The sequence below is a fragment of the Neolamprologus brichardi genome, chromosome 18 (genome assembly GCF_056152115.1).
Source record: "Neolamprologus brichardi isolate AB-2024 chromosome 18, ASM5615211v1, whole genome shotgun sequence".
In the NCBI taxonomy this organism is placed as follows: Eukaryota; Metazoa; Chordata; class Actinopteri; order Cichliformes; family Cichlidae; genus Neolamprologus; species Neolamprologus brichardi.
In genome coordinates, this window is record NC_142121.1 from 8,927,724 (window position 1) to 8,944,895 (window position 17,172).

The 17,172-nt window shown below is 39.9% G+C and overlaps 1 protein-coding gene across 3 annotated transcripts in view; it reads right to left on the minus strand.

Moving 5' to 3' along the window:
- The window catches only part of LOC148097652 (tripartite motif-containing protein 16-like), a 106,313-nt gene extending 89,701 nt beyond the window's left edge, over positions 1 to 16,612 (minus strand). Inside the window, exons 1-2 of one of the 3 annotated variants that reach the window (XR_015716770.1) lie at positions 16,540 to 16,591; positions 2,495 to 2,686 (exon numbers count right to left, since the gene is read on the minus strand). The gene's annotated coding sequence lies outside the window, so the exon portion shown is untranslated. Of the gene's footprint in view, positions 1 to 2,494; positions 2,687 to 13,999; positions 14,699 to 16,539 lie in introns of those variants that run through there. The other 2 variants (XR_015716769.1, XM_087831695.1) reach the window with 2 other exon arrangements.
- Between the last annotated feature and the right edge of the window lie 560 nt (positions 16,613 to 17,172).

Below are 17,172 nucleotides of genomic sequence, written 5' to 3' on the forward strand. Positions count from 1 at the left end.
TATGTTGCTCATACAGACTGTCATATGACAAATAAAGTTCCCAACTTTGGCAGCAGTAATTTAAAGCAATGGTTTTATGATGACTTTATTAGTGTCTCACATGTAGAGGAATGTTCTCCCACTCGTCTCTGCAGCTTTGTTTCCGACAATTGACATTTCTCAGGATCATGTATGACCCCTTTTTGACATTTGGACTTTCATTAATAATATTTGTGTTTCTGAGTCATTTTTGTGGAGACTTCTGTCCAACGTAGTGTCCAAATGAAGCCTGAAGCTTTTCAGGAGGAAAACTGCTTCAGTTATTCTCTCAGATTAGTTTCATATTTTCTGCATCAGATTTGAGTGAGATCCTGGAATGAAGACAGAAGAAAAGACTTTGTTCAAAGTTTGATTTATAGTCAAACCTTCCAGTTTATTCACACAATAAAACATCAACACAATATATGAATTCATTCATTAAAATCACAGTTTTTCCTCATTTGTTTGATGATTTTGACAAAATCAAACACAAACACACACACATGGTCTGCCATACTCATAAAGAGAAATGTCGACATTTTTCAATACAAATATTCCAGAAACATTTAGAGGATAGAGAAGTTTACATTTTCATGTGGAGAAATATTTTAGTAAATCAAAATGATGATGAGCAGTGATAGCCTCCATAAACAGTCACAGGAAAGATCTCCTTTAAAAACTCAGAAACATCAAGAGAACAACTAGAAGATGTGGAGGTACCACCCATAATGTTTGACTGACAGCTGATCTCTGTGCAGAAATGATGGAGAGAAAATAAAATGAAACTAAAATACAGATTTAAACCCACAATATGAAAGACTTCAGTCTATTTCACTTTAATCAACTCAGCTGTGTCTCCATAAAAATTAAGACAAAGACCAGCATAGAGCGGCTGAGTGAATGTGGTCTGGACTCTGTGGAGGAGAGTCATGGTTTCAGAGACGCTGTAGAAGGACAAAATACCTGCTCTGTGATCCAGGTACACTCCTACTCTGGAGGAACGAGGACCTGAGACACGAGTTTGGATGTTGTTGTACCAAAATGTATAACTGTTGTTGTCACAATATAATGACCAAGATTTGTCATTATATCCAAATAAACATTCAATACCCCCTCCTTTTCTGCTGATATTCTTGTATGCGACTGCTACATAAACTCCTCTCCACTCCACCTCCCAGTAACAACGTCCAGTCAGACTCTCTCTACTCAGGACCGACCACCATCCAGTGAATCTGTCTGGATGATCAGAATAAGATTGTTGTTGTTTCATTAATGTTGCTTTTCTGTTCCCCTCTGATAATAACAGCTCTTTGTTTGCTGTGTTTGGATCCAGTGTGATTTCACGTGAATATTTTAAGAATCCAGCTCTGGTCTTTGGCTCTGGTGGATCTGACAGTGAAACATCCACTTCAGTGACTGTCAGTGAGATGTTTGTCCATTCCTCTCTCAGAATGTCCTGTAGTTTATCTCTGACCTCTGACACAGCTGCTGTCACATCCTCAAAGTAGCTCAGAGGACGGATATTGATGCTGGATGAGTCTGTAGACTCACTGAGTGCTGACAGTGAGGGGTAGTTGTGTAGAAACTGGATGTGATCCTCTGTGTGTGAGAGCTGCTTCAGCTCAGCATCTTTCCTCTTCAGCTCAGTGATCTCCTGCTCCAGCTTCTCCTGAAGCTCTTTGACTCGACTCACTTCAGTTTCCTGCTGGGATCTGATCTGCTGCTTCACATCAGAGCTTCTTTTCTGGATGAGATGGATCAGCTCAGTGAAGATCTTCTCACTGTGCTCCACTGTTTGATCAGCAGACTGATTGATGGCCTCCACCTCCTGTTGAAGCAGCTTCACATCTTTCTCTCTGTCCTGGATTCTCTGCTGGATGTTTTGTCGACTCACCTCCAGCTCTCTCTGCCTCTCAGTCCTTTCTGCTGCACCTGAGACTGTGTCGTGGCCTTTATGTTCATCCACAGGGCAGAGATAACAGATACTCTGCTGATCAGTACGGCAGAACATCTTCATCACCTCATCATGACGAGAGCAGATCTTCTCCTGGAGCTTCTTGGAGGGCTCCACCAGCTTGTGTTTCTTGAATGAAGCCACATCATAATGAGGCTGAAGGTGTTTCTCACAGTAAGATGTCAGACAGAATAAACAGGACTTGAAGGCTTTCATTTTTCTTCCAGTGCAGACATCACAGGCCACATCTTCAGGTCCAGCATAGCAGTGATCAGCAGGAGCAGCTTGGAGTCCAGTCTTCTTCAGCTCCTCCACTAAATCTGCTAACATGGTGTTTTTCACCAGGACAGGCCTCGCTGTGAAAGTCTGTCTGCACTGAGGGCAGCTGTAGATTTTCTTCTTTTCCTCTTCATCCCAGAAGCTTTTAATACAGTTCCTGCAGTAGCTGTGTCCACAGGGAATAGTCACCGGATCCTTCAGTAGATCCAAACAGACTGAACAGCAGAATTTTGTTTGATCCATTTGATTCATGTGCTGTGCCGTTTCACCGTCTCTCAGTGACTGTCAGACAGTTTCACTTCCTCTGAACAGAAACAACCTCTGTGCTCTGAAGGGAAACAGATCTCTGCTCTTTTTCACCTCCTACAGGAAATGAGGCTCACCAGCAACTGCATTTACACCATGTTGTTTAGACCCATCCTGATACAGACACATCTGTGAAGGGAGGCACTAAAGAAATATTCTTACAGAGCGACCAAGAGCCAATCACATGATGCAGGGTGTGATATGTTTGGTTACAACATGCAGTAACAAGTCTGACCCAGTTAAAGTTTAATAGTTTATCTTTACTTGGTGCTTTGAAATGTGACAGTCAACACTCAGCGAGTTCATTTTATATTTCAAAAAGTTCAGCAAAGTTTAGGATGCTGTGATGAATTAAAATAAATCAAACTTTATATTTTGACATTTTCTAATCTTAGTTCATTCTCACACTTACAGAATGATGCATGGGAACAACTGACTCCACTAAATCAAACCTATGTTCAAATGAGATTATGATCATTAAATAGTAACAAATATTTAAATTTAGCAATAACAAATGCAGATCGGTCCACAGTGTTTACAAAAACAAACAAACAAACATTATTTTGTAGTTTTTCCTGTGTACACAGTCACTGTGGATTTTCAATGAAAACATCAAGATGTGCTTGAAATGCAAACTTTCAAGTTTAATTCAAGGTTTTAGTAAAATTTTGCCTGAACTGTTTAGTAATTTTTCACAAAGTGTCCATGTCAGTAATTCATTCAAATGTATTTTGGTCTTAAACTGATCCAGTAAATGAAACTTTTTCTCACCTACTTAACCGAGTATTTTAGTTGTTTAACTGTCATTATAACTAAACTGAACATCTAAAGCTTTTCTCACTGCAGTTTTGTTGTGCAGTTATAGCAGCACTTTGAATCATCCACAGTTTTATAGAACTGTCTGTTGAATTGTTGTTTTGTTTGTTGCAATGGTTCATTTATTTAAACATTGATGATAATTTGATATATTTGATTATTTATTACTGGTGCAAACAATTCATTTCTTCATGGTGCAAATATATAGTAGACTCAGGTGTAGCGACAGGTGTTTCACTTCCTCTGAACAGAAACAACCTCTGTGCTCTGAAGGGAAACAGATCTCTGCTCTTGTTCACCTCCTACAGGAAATGAGGCTCACCAGCAACTGCATTTACACCATGTTGTTTAGACCCATCCTGATACAGACACATCTGTGAAGGGAGGCGCTAAAGAAATATCCTGGCAGTGACAAGAGCCAGGGTGCGGTCTGTTTATTACAAAGTATTAGAGCCTCCTTAAGATAAAACTACTTATTTTGAGGTTAAAGTTCACTTTTTTTTTCCAGGAAATAGTTGAAATATATGGAGATTACAGTTGTTGTTTCAAGATAAGCTACCACGGCTACTGTACCCTCAATAAAATGCTTTATATAGATGAGTTAATGAAAGCGTACTTCACGATCTATTTTAGTTATAAGAAAATCATTTTTCTTTCGCCAGATGAACACGTAAAGAGTTTAAAATAGCTTCTTTCAAAATACAATATTGAAAATAATCAGAGAAAAACAGTCACCTTCAAGAAAAATTTCATTATGTTTGTATTTGTTAACCTGTCATTTAAACATTCTTGTTGAATTATGGCAGTTTGAGGTAATGCTATTACACATGCGAACACTAGAGAGCACACAGCGCACTGGTGGTATCGAGCAGTGTTTTGGGGCACAGAGGAAGAATAAACCTTCCTGTTGTGAAGCGAACTCTAGTTTAACGTTCATGTCTTTTCTATTCTTTACCACAGGTTAGTAAATATGCATTAAAATAAATGTTCACTGCACCCCTTATAAAAAGAAAAATGTTGTTTATTTGAAAAATTGTGAGTTAAAGCTGCAGGTGATGCTAAATCTAGCTTAGTGGCTAATGTGGAATAGTGTGCGTGTGTGGCAGTTAAACCACATGAGAGACTGTTTGTTTTATACCAAAACCATTATTTTTGTAAGAATTGAAACCATAAAAAAAGAAGTTACATTGTCAGTACATTAGAAACACGTCACATAAATAATTTAGTGCTGTAACAAGTATTAAAATGATTAAAAACAGATTCATTTAATATGCTTTATAAATGTATTTAAAAAGGAAGTACAGGGAGCACAAGTGTGTTTGTGTGTCTTTATAAAGAATGCTATATTTTTATATATGATAAAGTTTAATGTTAGATATTGTAGTTGTAATATTTTGAATGGACTCAAGCAGCATGTTTAGTCAGAGTTGTGCTGAGAGATTTATATAGACTCTAGCAAAGGAAACTGTGGCCATGTATTGTAAATGGGACTGAAGCAGAAGGTCTTTCCTTTGCATTGAATGTAATGATTCCTGAAGCTGTTCAAAGACACTATTGTGAAGAACAAACCTTCCTGTGAAGATAACAGCAGCTCAATCTGTGTGCCTTCTCTATTCTTTACCACAGCACCACACGTTGTTGGCACAGGAAACCAGTTGCATCTGTTTATGTTTTCTGTGTGTGTTTGCTTCTCCCTCTCTCCCTCCCCGGTCCTCCGGGCTGTTTACGGAAGTGCGCGCCGTGGGAGAGGCGTGTCCTGGCGACTGTCGTCATTGGGAGTCCCTCTTCGCTGTTGCTGGCCCACCTGCAGCTGATTACCTGACCAGCCGTTGGTAATCATTCCTCCCGGCTAGACAGAGGTATTTAACCTGGACTCGCGGCGACAGTTGACGTGGGATTATTACTCCGAGCTGGTATAGTCCGTGCGAGCAGTGTGAGCTTGTTATTCGGCGAGCGTGTGGCTAACGGTGGATTTTCCTTCTTCCTCCAGGAGGGGCGAGCGGAGAAGCGAGTTGGGGAGCACACACACTAAGGGAGTTACAACACGGAACGCACTGGGAGCAAGGGACGAGCACGATTGGAAAAATTGCACTTTTGAGTGAATTGTTGGACTTGCCTGTCTGTTTCACTGTAAATAAACGCACTGTGTTTCTGTGAAGAAGAACCGCGCCTGGGTCCCTCTTTTCCGTGACATCGAAGTGGTTATTTTTTTAATAAAAAGGTAAAAGGTAAAGGCTTTTTCAAAGCAACTTGCCCAACACTGGGTAACAGTAAATAATAAATGCTGAATCTTTTAAGCAGTACACAAAATCGATAATGCTTGATATGTTGAGGCAGCAGCCACCCGAGATAGTGTGAGTCTGTAAGTACCTGCGTGCACACGTGAGTGTGTGAGCGCTGGTATTCATAAGGTTTCTCCATGCAAGTGTCTGATAGTACGTATTCTGTCTCACGGGTATTTCTGAGGCATGTTTTTTATAAGTTTGTTATATGACAGGTCAGAGTCATTTGTTCTGTAAGTAATGGGATCAACGTTTCAATGAATGGGTCTATTCCTGATCTTCTAATGGCAAACCTGCCATCTAGTGGGTTAACGGGGAAGCGCCAAGTGAGGGGATGAGCAGGAGTTTCTCTCCCAGCGCTCGACAGGGAAGGTCCATTTCTCTGTCTCACCTCCTACAGGAAATGAGGCTCACCAGCAACTGCATTTACACCATGTTGTTTAGACCCATCCTGATACAGACACATCTGTGAAGGGAGGCACTAACAGGGTTTGTTTGATTTACAACTTTCAGTAAAAAGTGCAACCTACTTAAAGTTTGATAGCTGCACTTGGTGTTTGGACATTCTCAGAAAGGTTATTTATAGTCTTATTTATTTATATTTTTAACATTTTGAGTAGGTCAAAAGTTCATTGTAAATATTGTAAATTTAGTTGTTTTTAACATGAAACAAATCCATCCTGGCGCTGTTGGTGTTTCCTCAACAACCATAGATCCTTTGGTCTGTTTATTGTGTTACTTCTGACATGTCTCACACCTTCTTATCATATTCTTTATCTCTCTGTTCATTCCAGGCCAAAAGACTGTCTCTCTTGCCCTTCTTTTGCATTTCTCAATTGCGAGATGGCCTTCATGTATTCTGGTAAGCATCTCTTGCCTCGTTGTCTGTGGAATGACGATTTTGTCCTGCTTCAATAGCAGTCCATTGACTACACTCAGTTCTCCTCTAATATGGTAGAAGAGTGGACACGAGCCAACAAACATCCATTTGACATGCTTTCCATAACATGTTGCAGTTCTGTGTCTTGTGCAGTCTCGTCAGTTATTTGCTTAGATTTCATGTCTGGCACAGGAAGTTTGGCAGAGACCATGTTTATGTGAGTCTGAATGTCTTCTTCTGTTGTGCTCACCATGCCCCCTGTGGGTGCTCGTAAGAATGCATCTGCAATTATCAGGTGCTTTCCTGGCGTGTAAACTAGCTGAAAGTCACATCTCTGCATTCTCATTATCAGACGCTAAATTCTTGGCGTCATTTCATTCAAGTTCTTCTTGATGATAGATACTAGTGGGCAATGATGTGTTTCTGCAGTGAAAGAGGGTAAGCCACATACAAAGCTGTGGAACCTCTCTAAGCCAAAAATAAATAAATAAATAATTTATATAGCATCTTTCATGACAGAATCACAAAGTGCTCCACATAAGATAACAAGTCATAAAAAGATTTAAAAACGACTAAATAAAACAGGCAAAGTTTTAAAAAGGTGAGTTTTGAGTTGTTTTTTAAAAACAGCTACTGAGTCCACAGTTCTTAATGTTTGGGGGAGAGAGGTCCACAGTCTCGGGGCCACAGTGGCAAAAGCTCTGTCACCCTTAGTTCTCATCTTAGTCTGTTTTATAGCAAGTAAGCCCTGATCACATGACCTCAGGGACCTGCTGGGGACATCGGGCTGTAGCAGATCAGAGATGTAGGCTGGTGCCAGTCCGTGCACAGCTCTGTAAGTCAAGACCAGGATCTTAAAATGGACTCTAAATTCAACAGGAAGCTGAGATAACAACGGTGTCACATGTGAGTACTTGGAGGATTTTGTCAAAAGCCTAGCTGCAGCGTTTTGCATGCATGTATAGCAATCTGCAGTTCAGAGCGAGATAAAATCGGGCTTAGCTTAGCCACATTTCTTAAGTGATAAAAACAAGACCGAACCAGAGATTTCACGTGCCCGTCCAATGTGAGAGTCGAGTCAAAAGTGACACCGAAATTCCTGACAGAGGATTTAACATAGAGTGAGAGAGGACCAAGGGCTTTCAGCATCTGCCATAAAAATCTATCAGGGGCGCATACGAGGACTTCGGTTTTGCCCTCGTTGAGTTGGAGGAAATTTGCAGCCATCCAACGTTTGATCGAATCTAAGCAATTATTCAGACGCTGAAGCTTAGATAAATCCTGGGGCTTAAAAGAAACGTACAACTGAATATCAAATTCATTCTCACGTTATGAATTTTTGCAAGCAGAAAAGAAAGAAAATTTCACTAATTTCACTAAACAATGTCACTAATGGTGTTGAACAGCACCTTAGGATTGCCTCTGCTCTTTGTAACCAAGTGTGAGAAATGGGCAGCTCTCGCATCTCTGATCGCATTATTAAAAGAAGCTAAAAGGTCCTTTAGATAGAGGAGTTGAACATTTAGATGAGTTGTCTTCCTTCTCTCACCCCAACCGGTCGCAGCAGATGGCCCCGCCCCTCCCTGAGCCTGGTTCTGCCGGAGGTTTCTTCCTGTTAAAAGGGAGTTTTTCCTTCCCACTGTCGCCAAAGTGCTGCTCATAGGGGGTCATATGATTGTTGGGCTTTTCTCTGTATCTATGAAGCGCCTTGAGGCGACATTTGTTGTGATTTGGCGCTATATAAATAAAATTGAATTGAATTGAATTTTCCTCCACCTGTGCTCCGCTTTATGACAATCACGTTTTAGACAATGAATACTGTCATTTGGCCAAGGAGGAGATTTGGAGGCAGAAACACTCGTCTTAAACCGGACAAATTTCATCTAAAATAGAAAGGCAACAATTATTAAAAAGACTGGTTGAGAAATCAAAACCATTTTGAGGAGATAGCTGTAAGTTAAAAGCATCCACAAATTTCTCCGCTGTGGAGGAGTTTAAGATGCGAGAGCTAACCATCCGTCTAACGGGGGACAAAGGCTCATTAAAAGACAAGTTAAAAACAATAATGATCAGAAATATAAATGTTCTCAGAGCAAATGAAATCAATATTAAACCCAAAGTAAAAACAAGGTCCAGTGTGTGACCTTTGCTGTGTGTAGGACCGGACACATGCTGAGCAAAATGAAAAGAATCCATAATGTTCATAAAGTCTGTGGCGAATGGGTCGGAGTCATCATCAATGTGAATGTTAAAGTCCCCAACTATGAGCACCCTAGACAGCTTCATAGTAGCAGATAAGAAGTCACTGAGCTCTGATAAAAATAACCTGTTAGATCTATTAGAACCTATTAGATGGACGATACACCACAGCACAGCAGAAAGGATCCTTGTTACCAACTTTAAGCAGCTGCTGCTCAAATGAAAGAAAATGTCCAATTTTAACGGAGCGGCAGGAGAAACGGTCCTGGAAAGCCACGGCAAGCCCACCACCCCGACCAGATAACCGAGGCCGGGTAATAAAAGTATAGCCATCCGGGCAGAGTTCAACAAGTGACGAGTAGTCTACATCCCGCTGCCAGGTCTCAGTCAGGAATAAAAAATCCAGTTTTTTAGATAAAACCATTCAACAAGAATGATTTATTAGACAGAGATCGAGCGTTAAAAAGCGCCATATTCAGTGAGCTAGAAGCCTACAGATAATACAGGAAGATAGAGATCCTAAAAACACAGTTAAAGTAGCCAATAATGTGTTACATATAATTCATTTTAAGTTTATGTTGAGTTTTAAAATGTTCTCTGCCATAAAAGTTGTTACTCTCTGAAAAACCATCAGAGCTTCAACACCTGGTATATTACTCAGTAAAAAAACCAAAAAGTTAAAGGCAGACATCTGAAAACAAGACGTCACTGATCAACAACGTGACAGAACGAGAGTCAACAGTTTACTGTCAGTCAGAGTTTGATCATTAACAGGGAGCAGCAGGGTACAAAAGTCACGCAGAGTAGCTGAAAGTATCCAAGTACATGTATAACTGTCCTTTATATTTTCAGGGACTTTAATCAATAATGATTTTTTCTACTTATGTGCTGTTTTGCACTTCTTGCAGCTGAAATTGTGGCACAACCTTCAGGTTAAGTTTTAAATAAAAACAACAACAACTTGTTTTCCCCTCTCACAAAAAGCAGCTGTTGCTCAGCGCCACTTCAGATGTAAATGAATTTTTAGAAACTCAAACAAAGTCAAGTTTCCAGAAACTGTAACATTTTTTTCACTCCCATTAAAACTCTCACAGCCGCTGATATTCATCTGTGAACATTTGCTAACCAGTAAAAATCTAACTATACATGCTGCTGGTCAGTTCAGCTCCATCTTCACCAGTTGTGACAGTTAAAATGATGCTTAGAGGTCAGATATGACACAATTTATCACATTCATGATTTTTCCTGTGGTGAGCAAATCCACACTGTAATTGAATCTGTTCTTTTAGAGAAAAGGTATAAATGAGGGGTGTCAAACATAAGGCTCGTGGGTCAGATTCGGCATGAAAAATTCTCCATCTGACCCGCTGGATGGCTCTTTCAGTCAAGCATATTGCATTAACTGATTAAAGATACACAACTATCACCTTTCAAAAGACACGGACAAGTCAGCCAGTAATGGGAAACACATGATGCATTTAAAGTTTATGTTCAACTGTAAAATATTCTCTGTAATGTAAATTGTTCTGCTCTCTGACAAACCATCAGAGGTGCAGCACGTGTATCATTTGGTGTTTGAAGCAGAAACAAAAGCAAAGAGTTAAAGGAAGACACATTTGAAGAAGAAGGAAAATGAAAACAAGACGTCACTGAGCAACAACCTGACAGAACGAGAGCCAACAGTTTACTATCAGAACTGAGGCTGATCATTAACAGGGAGCAGCAGGTAACAAGGTCATCAGCAGTGGAGGAAAGTATGGAAGTAATACTCAGCTTCATATTTGAAGATACTCGAGTATCTTAGCTGCAGGTCTGGAACAATGGTTTTATTTCCTTTCCCATTAAACATCTCACACAGCCCCTCATCTGTGACCCTTAGCAAACCCACTGGATATCTACCTGTACATAAAGGAGATCAGATCAGTTCCATCTAGACCAGCTGTAACAGGAAAATGCTGCTGACACTTTGATGCATCACTTTCAGTTTGTCATATAAGACAATATATCAGATTGAGGCATTATTTTCCTGCAGTGAGTAAATCTACTTTGTACTTTACTCTTTTCTTTTAGGTAAAGGGTCTAAACAGTACTTGTACACAGTGGAAATCCCATAAGAACGTCTCCTGAACTCTGAAAAATAACAAAACAAAGACTAAAAGGAGGTCATGGGTGCTGATGATGATGATGATGATGAGGAGGAGGAGTAGCATGCATTTAAAAAGTGACTGATGTCCTAGAATACAACAGAACAGTGTCTCTACAAACTTATGAAAACATGACAGTCTTGCATTAGTTTGTATTCTTATGATTTCAAAAAACGAGGGAAAAATCTCCTTGAAATCCACAATTCCTTTTTGTTATTTCTTAGTGTGTGACGTATTTTATTGCCTTTATGATTGGTGCAAACAGTTTCCTGATTCATAATGGAAATAGATTTTAGACACAGGAGGAACACGCAGTGATCAGCAGGAGCAGCTTGGAGTCCAGTCTTCTTCACACTGAGGAGGGACATATATGCAGGAACAGTTGTCATAACTGTTACAACCACCAGATGGCGAAAGAGTCCCACTGCAACTTTAAGCCATGAAGGATGTGTCTTGATGTTTGCTTGTGATAAATCTGCTTTATGTGAGTCTTTTTCAGAAAGTAACAGTAATATGTCTGATTATATGTCTTTAATCAGTAAAGTCTCGCTTTGCTAGAAATAAATCAATAATAAAATTGTAAACATGCAGCTGTATGTTAGAAGTCAAAGGGTCCTTAAGTCTTCTGTAAATTGACGGGGATCAAATGAAGGACACAAGTATCTGTTCTTACTCTAATAAATGCTGCTTTAATATCCAACAGACTATTTTCCTTCCTCATCAGCAGTAAACAGCTCGACTGCGTCTGTGCATTTGTGTCCTCCATACTTGTTTACACAGACATCTCAGGCTTGATGCCACGATGCAGTGTAGAAACCTGACAACCCTCTGACTCATGTTCAAATGTTCAAGGACATTTCTCAGGATCATGTATGACCCCTTTTTGACATTTGGACTTTCATTAATAATATTTGTGTTTCTGAGTCATTTTTGTGGAGACTTCTGTCCAACGTAGTGTCCAAATGAAGCCTGAAGCTTTTCTTCACCCTCTTGTCAGATGGTCAGCAACAAAACTCTGTTCCAACCAATGTCTGATAAGAGATGAGACACAGCAGCTGAGCAAATGATCATTTCATGCTGAAGACATCCTCAGACACAATTAAATACATACATAAACACAGCCTGGTGCCAATAACACAGCTAATGACACTGCTGTATCACTGGCTTTACTGATTAAAGACCATATCTGAAGGAAATCTTTGAACACAACAGAAAGTGACCTTTTAAACCTGCGACACTGATGCTGCATTCAAGGACCATTACAAACATCTGAAAGGACTTAAGAACATGAAGAAAATGTGACTTGTTTCTCTGTAATGAAGCTGTTTTAGTGAAGAAAGTTGAAAAATCACAGAGCGACTGCTGAATCTTCTGCTCTAAACATGAACTCTGAACTTTGTGATGCTTCAGGAGGAAAACTGCTTCAGTTATTCTCTCAGATTAGTTTCATATTTTCTGCATCAGATTTGAGTGAGATCCTGGAATGAAGACAGAAGAAAAGACTTTGTTCAAAGTTTGATTTATAGTCAAACCTTCCAGTTTATTCACACAATAAAACATCAACACAATATATGAATTCATTCATTAAAATCACAGTTTTTCCTCATTTGTTTGATGATTTTGACAAAAACAAACACAAACACACACACATGGTCTGCCATACTCATAAAGAGAAATGTGGACATTTTTCAATACAAATATTCCAGAAACATTTAGAGGATAGAGAAGTTTACATTTTCATGTGGAGAAATATTTTAGTAAATCAAAATGATGATGAGCAGTGATAGCCTCCATAAACAGTCACAGGAAAGATCTCCTTTAAAAACTCAGAAACATCAAGAGAACAACTAGAAGATGTGGAGGTACCACCCATAATGTTTGACTGACAGCTGATCTCTGTGCAGAAATGATGGAGAGAAAATAAAATGAAACTAAAATACAGATTTAAACCCACAATATGAAAGACTTCAGTCTATTTCACTTTAATCAACTCAGCTGTGCCTCCATAATTATAGTAAACCTTCAGTCCAGCATAGAGCGGCTGAGTGAATGTGGTCTGGACTCTGTGGAGGAGAGTCATGGTTTCAGAGACGCTGTAGAAGGACAAAATACCTGCTCTGTGATCCAGGTACACTCCTACTCTGGAGGAACGAGGACCTGAGACACGAGTTTCAATGTTGTTGTACCAAAATGTATAACTGTTGTTGTCACAATATAATGACCAAGATTTGTCATTATATCCAAACACACATTGAATACCTTTTCTGCTGATATTCTTGTATGCGACTGCTACTCGAACTCCTCCCCCTCTCCACTCCACCTCCCAGTAACAACGTCCAGTCAGACTCTCTCTACTCAGGACCTGCAACCTGTTAGTGAATCTGTCTGGATGATCAGAATAAGACTGTTGTTGTTTCACTTCTGTTGCTTTTCTGTTCCCCTCTGATAATAACAGCTCATTGTTTGCTGTGTTTGGATCCAGTGTGATTTCACATGAATATTTTAAGAATCCAGCTCTGGTCTTTGGCTCTGGTTGTGGATCTGACAGTAAAACATCCACTTCAGTGACTGTCAGTGAGATGTTTGTCCATTCCTCTCTCAGAATGTCCTGTAGTTTATCTCTGACCTCTGACACAGCTGCTGTCACATCCTCAAAGTAGCTCAGAGGACGGATATTGATGCTGGATGAGTCTGTAGACTCACTGAGTGCTGACAGTGAGGGGTAGTTGTGTAGAAACTGGATGTGATCCTCTGTGTGTGAGAGCTGCTTCAGCTCAGCATCTTTCCTCTTCAGCTCAGTGATCTCCTGCTCCAGCTTCTCCTGAAGCTCTTTGACTCGACTCACTTCAGTTTCCTGCTGGGATCTGATCTGCTGCTTCACATCAGAGCTTCTTTTCTGGATGAGATGGATCAGCTCAGTGAAGATCTTCTCACTGTGCTCCACTGTTTGATCAGCAGACTGATTGATGGCCTCCACCTCCTGTTGAAGCAGCTTCACATCTTTCTCTCTGTCCTGGATTCTCTGCTGGATGTTTTGTCGACTCACCTCCAGCTCTCTCTGCCTCTCAGTCCTTTCTGCTGCAGCTGAGACTGTGTCGTGGCCTTTATGTTCATCCACAGAGCAGAGATAACAGATACTCTGCTGATCAGTACGGCAGAACATCTTCATCACCTCATCATGACGAGAGCAGATGTTCTCCTGGAGCTTCTTGGAGGGCTCCACCAGCTTGTGTTTCTTGAATGTAGGTGAATCATAATCAGTCTGAAGGTGTTTCTCACAGTAAGATGTCAAACAGACTAAACAGGACTTGAATGCTTTCATTTTTCTCCCAGTGCAGACATCACAAGCCACATCTTCAGGTCCAGCATAGCAGTGATCAGCAGGAGCAGCTTGGAGTCCAGTCTTCTTCAGCTCCTCCACTAAATCTGCTAACATGGTGTTTTTCACCAGGACAGGCCTCGCTGTGAAAGTCTGTCTGCACTGAGGGCAGCTGTAGATTTTCTTCTTTTCCTCTTCATCCCAGAAGCTTTTAATACAGTTCATGCAGTAGCTGTGTCCACAGGGAATAGTCACCGGATCCTTCAGTAGATCCAAACAGACTGAACAGCAGAATTTTGTTTGATCCATTTGATTCATGTGCTGTGCCGTTTCACCGTCTCTCAGTGACTGTCAGACAGTTTCACTTCCTCTGAACAGAAACAACCTCTGTGCTCTGAAGGGAAACAGATCTCTGCTCTTGTTCTCCTCCTACAGGAAATGAGGCTCACCAGCAACTGCATTTACACCATGTTGTTTAGACCCATCCTGATATAGACAGATCTGTGAAGGGAGGCAACAACAAGTCATAAATGATTATTTCATCAGTGCCAGGGTTTGTTATGTTTGATTTACAATATGCAGTTAAAACTGTGACCTAGCTAACCTTGTTAACTAGTAACTTAGCCAATATGAAATGCCTTGTGGCGATGATTTAAGTAAGGTAAAACTTTACTGGTATAGTACCTTTTGAGATAATAACAAAGCGCTCCATGATAACGATGGTTACACCCTGGTGCACAGGTGTCAAAACCTCAATCCTTGAGGTCCTGAAACTTTTACATGTGTCGCTGCTCCAACACACCTCAATAAAATCAGATCAATTAGCAAGAGCCCTGACTGCATACTGAGGTGGCAATTCAGCCATTAGATTCATGTTATAGCAGCTCATGAATGAACGTGGCACAATCAAAGCATTTTTATTGTTGAAGTACATTTTTTCCAAACACTTTCATTTAAAACTAGAAAATGCATTTTCTGAAGAAACTGCAGTGTGAATGCTGACAACTGAAAGTTTTGAGTTGAAATAATTGCTGAATGTTAAGTTAAAAATGTTGAGGTTTAGGGGTTCCCACCTCAGCATGTAGTCAAGACTCTTGCTAATGACCTACTCATTTTATTCAGGTGTGTTGCAGCAGGGACACATGTAAAAGTTTCAGGACTTTGACACCCCTGCCCTTGTGGATTAAACAGGATGGATTTTGTACCATAAGATGGGACAAAACAGCTGATGAATTTGTTACACTCTTAACTCATCTAAACAAGGCATTTTGTAGAGGGTACAGCAGCCATGGCAGTTTTTCTTGAAACAACTAATCTCACGTGTTGACTTTTTCTCAAAATAAGCATGGCAACAACTGTCTACAATAAATCAAACATATGTTTTACTCATTATGTAAGAATTGTTATACAAATGACCAGTGCCAAGCAGGGCTGATACAAATGATGATTTTTATCGTCAACTAGTCACCGATTATTTTTGCGATTAGTTGACTGATCAGATCATGCATCCATTGGACGCACAGCTTACTGCACTAGCATGACTCATCCTCCAAATCCGGGGAAAAGGCCTCCGAAGGATGCCGCCCCTGAATTTGGACAGAGCTACGATGCCGGAGACTGCTTCTTCTTCTTTTGCCTTTAACGGCAGCTGGCATCCTTGAACACGCATTGCTGCCATCTTCTGTTTCAGTCCGTTATTACACTCTTAAATCCTACTGCTTATTCTTGTGTCTTTCAGGATCTTACAAAGCTTCAAACGACGCGTCGACTATTAAATTAGTGGTCTACGATTTTGATAAACGGCGTAATAATGACTAGTCGACTACTCTTGGCAGCCCTAATGCCAAGTGTACTGTGGTGTAAAAAAGTCGTTAACTGTATGCTTACTTCACCTACTTTGCTTTAGTATTTTACTTTCCTAACTGTACATCCAAAGCTTTGCTCCCTGCAGCTGTATTGCGCAGTTATGTTACACCCTTGAAAACAAGTGATTCTCTCATGCAGTAGTTTAATGCAATGAAAAATGAACATAAGTAATTCACATTGCGTACTGCTCGATGTCACACAGTGGAAGAAAGAGCTAATTAATAACCCAAAAATAACAATTGAGTGCTTACTATTTGTATCTGAGCATGTTTCGTACAAAATAGATAACAATAGAAACGTTTGTAGCTCCTGCCGTTAGCTTAATGGCCATTGTGCAACTGAGGCTCAAAACCGCGGTCTACCCACTAAAAATCTATAATAAAATGTTTCTGAAGATCACAAAATAACGAAAGACTACCTATAAAATATCTCAACAACGTACAGAGTATAAAATATCATGTTTTGATCACCATTACCTTAAAACACGGGGGAAAGAATGACGAGGCTGATTTTGAGATGCTTCTCTTCTGCAGTTGTTATGTAATGAGGAGAGAGAGCGGGAAAGCCCCCTGGTAGAGAATGAAGCCATTACCAATCGATCCCAGAAAAGACTTACTAGCCGATTACTGATGTACAGATCGCAGTTCTTTTGAATCAAATGACAACCATTAATGCAACTTGAAAAATAACCAATTTAAAACAATTTCGTACTGTATTTACATTGTTTTCATGCTTATGAATTTGTATTAACTGAGTGCCTTTTTTTTCTTTTCTTACTGTCAACTCTTTTAGTACGAAATCAACTTATGAATAACACCTGTATGGAGTCTTTTGGTACTGCTAAGGGGCTACAAGGGTAGTTTCCCACCCTGTCACAGTTACAGCAGCACTTTGTATCATCCACAGTCTTGTATAATTTTGGTGCATTGTTGTATTGTTTGGTTATATTTTTAAAAAATTTAAAACGAAAAAACTTTTTGTTATTCGTGAATGTATTTTACTGTATTTATTACCAGTGCAAATAATTCAATTATTCATAATGGACACTCCAGTTTACAAAAAATTTGAAGGAATTTAAAATTTAACAAATTATAGGTAAAAAGATCAAA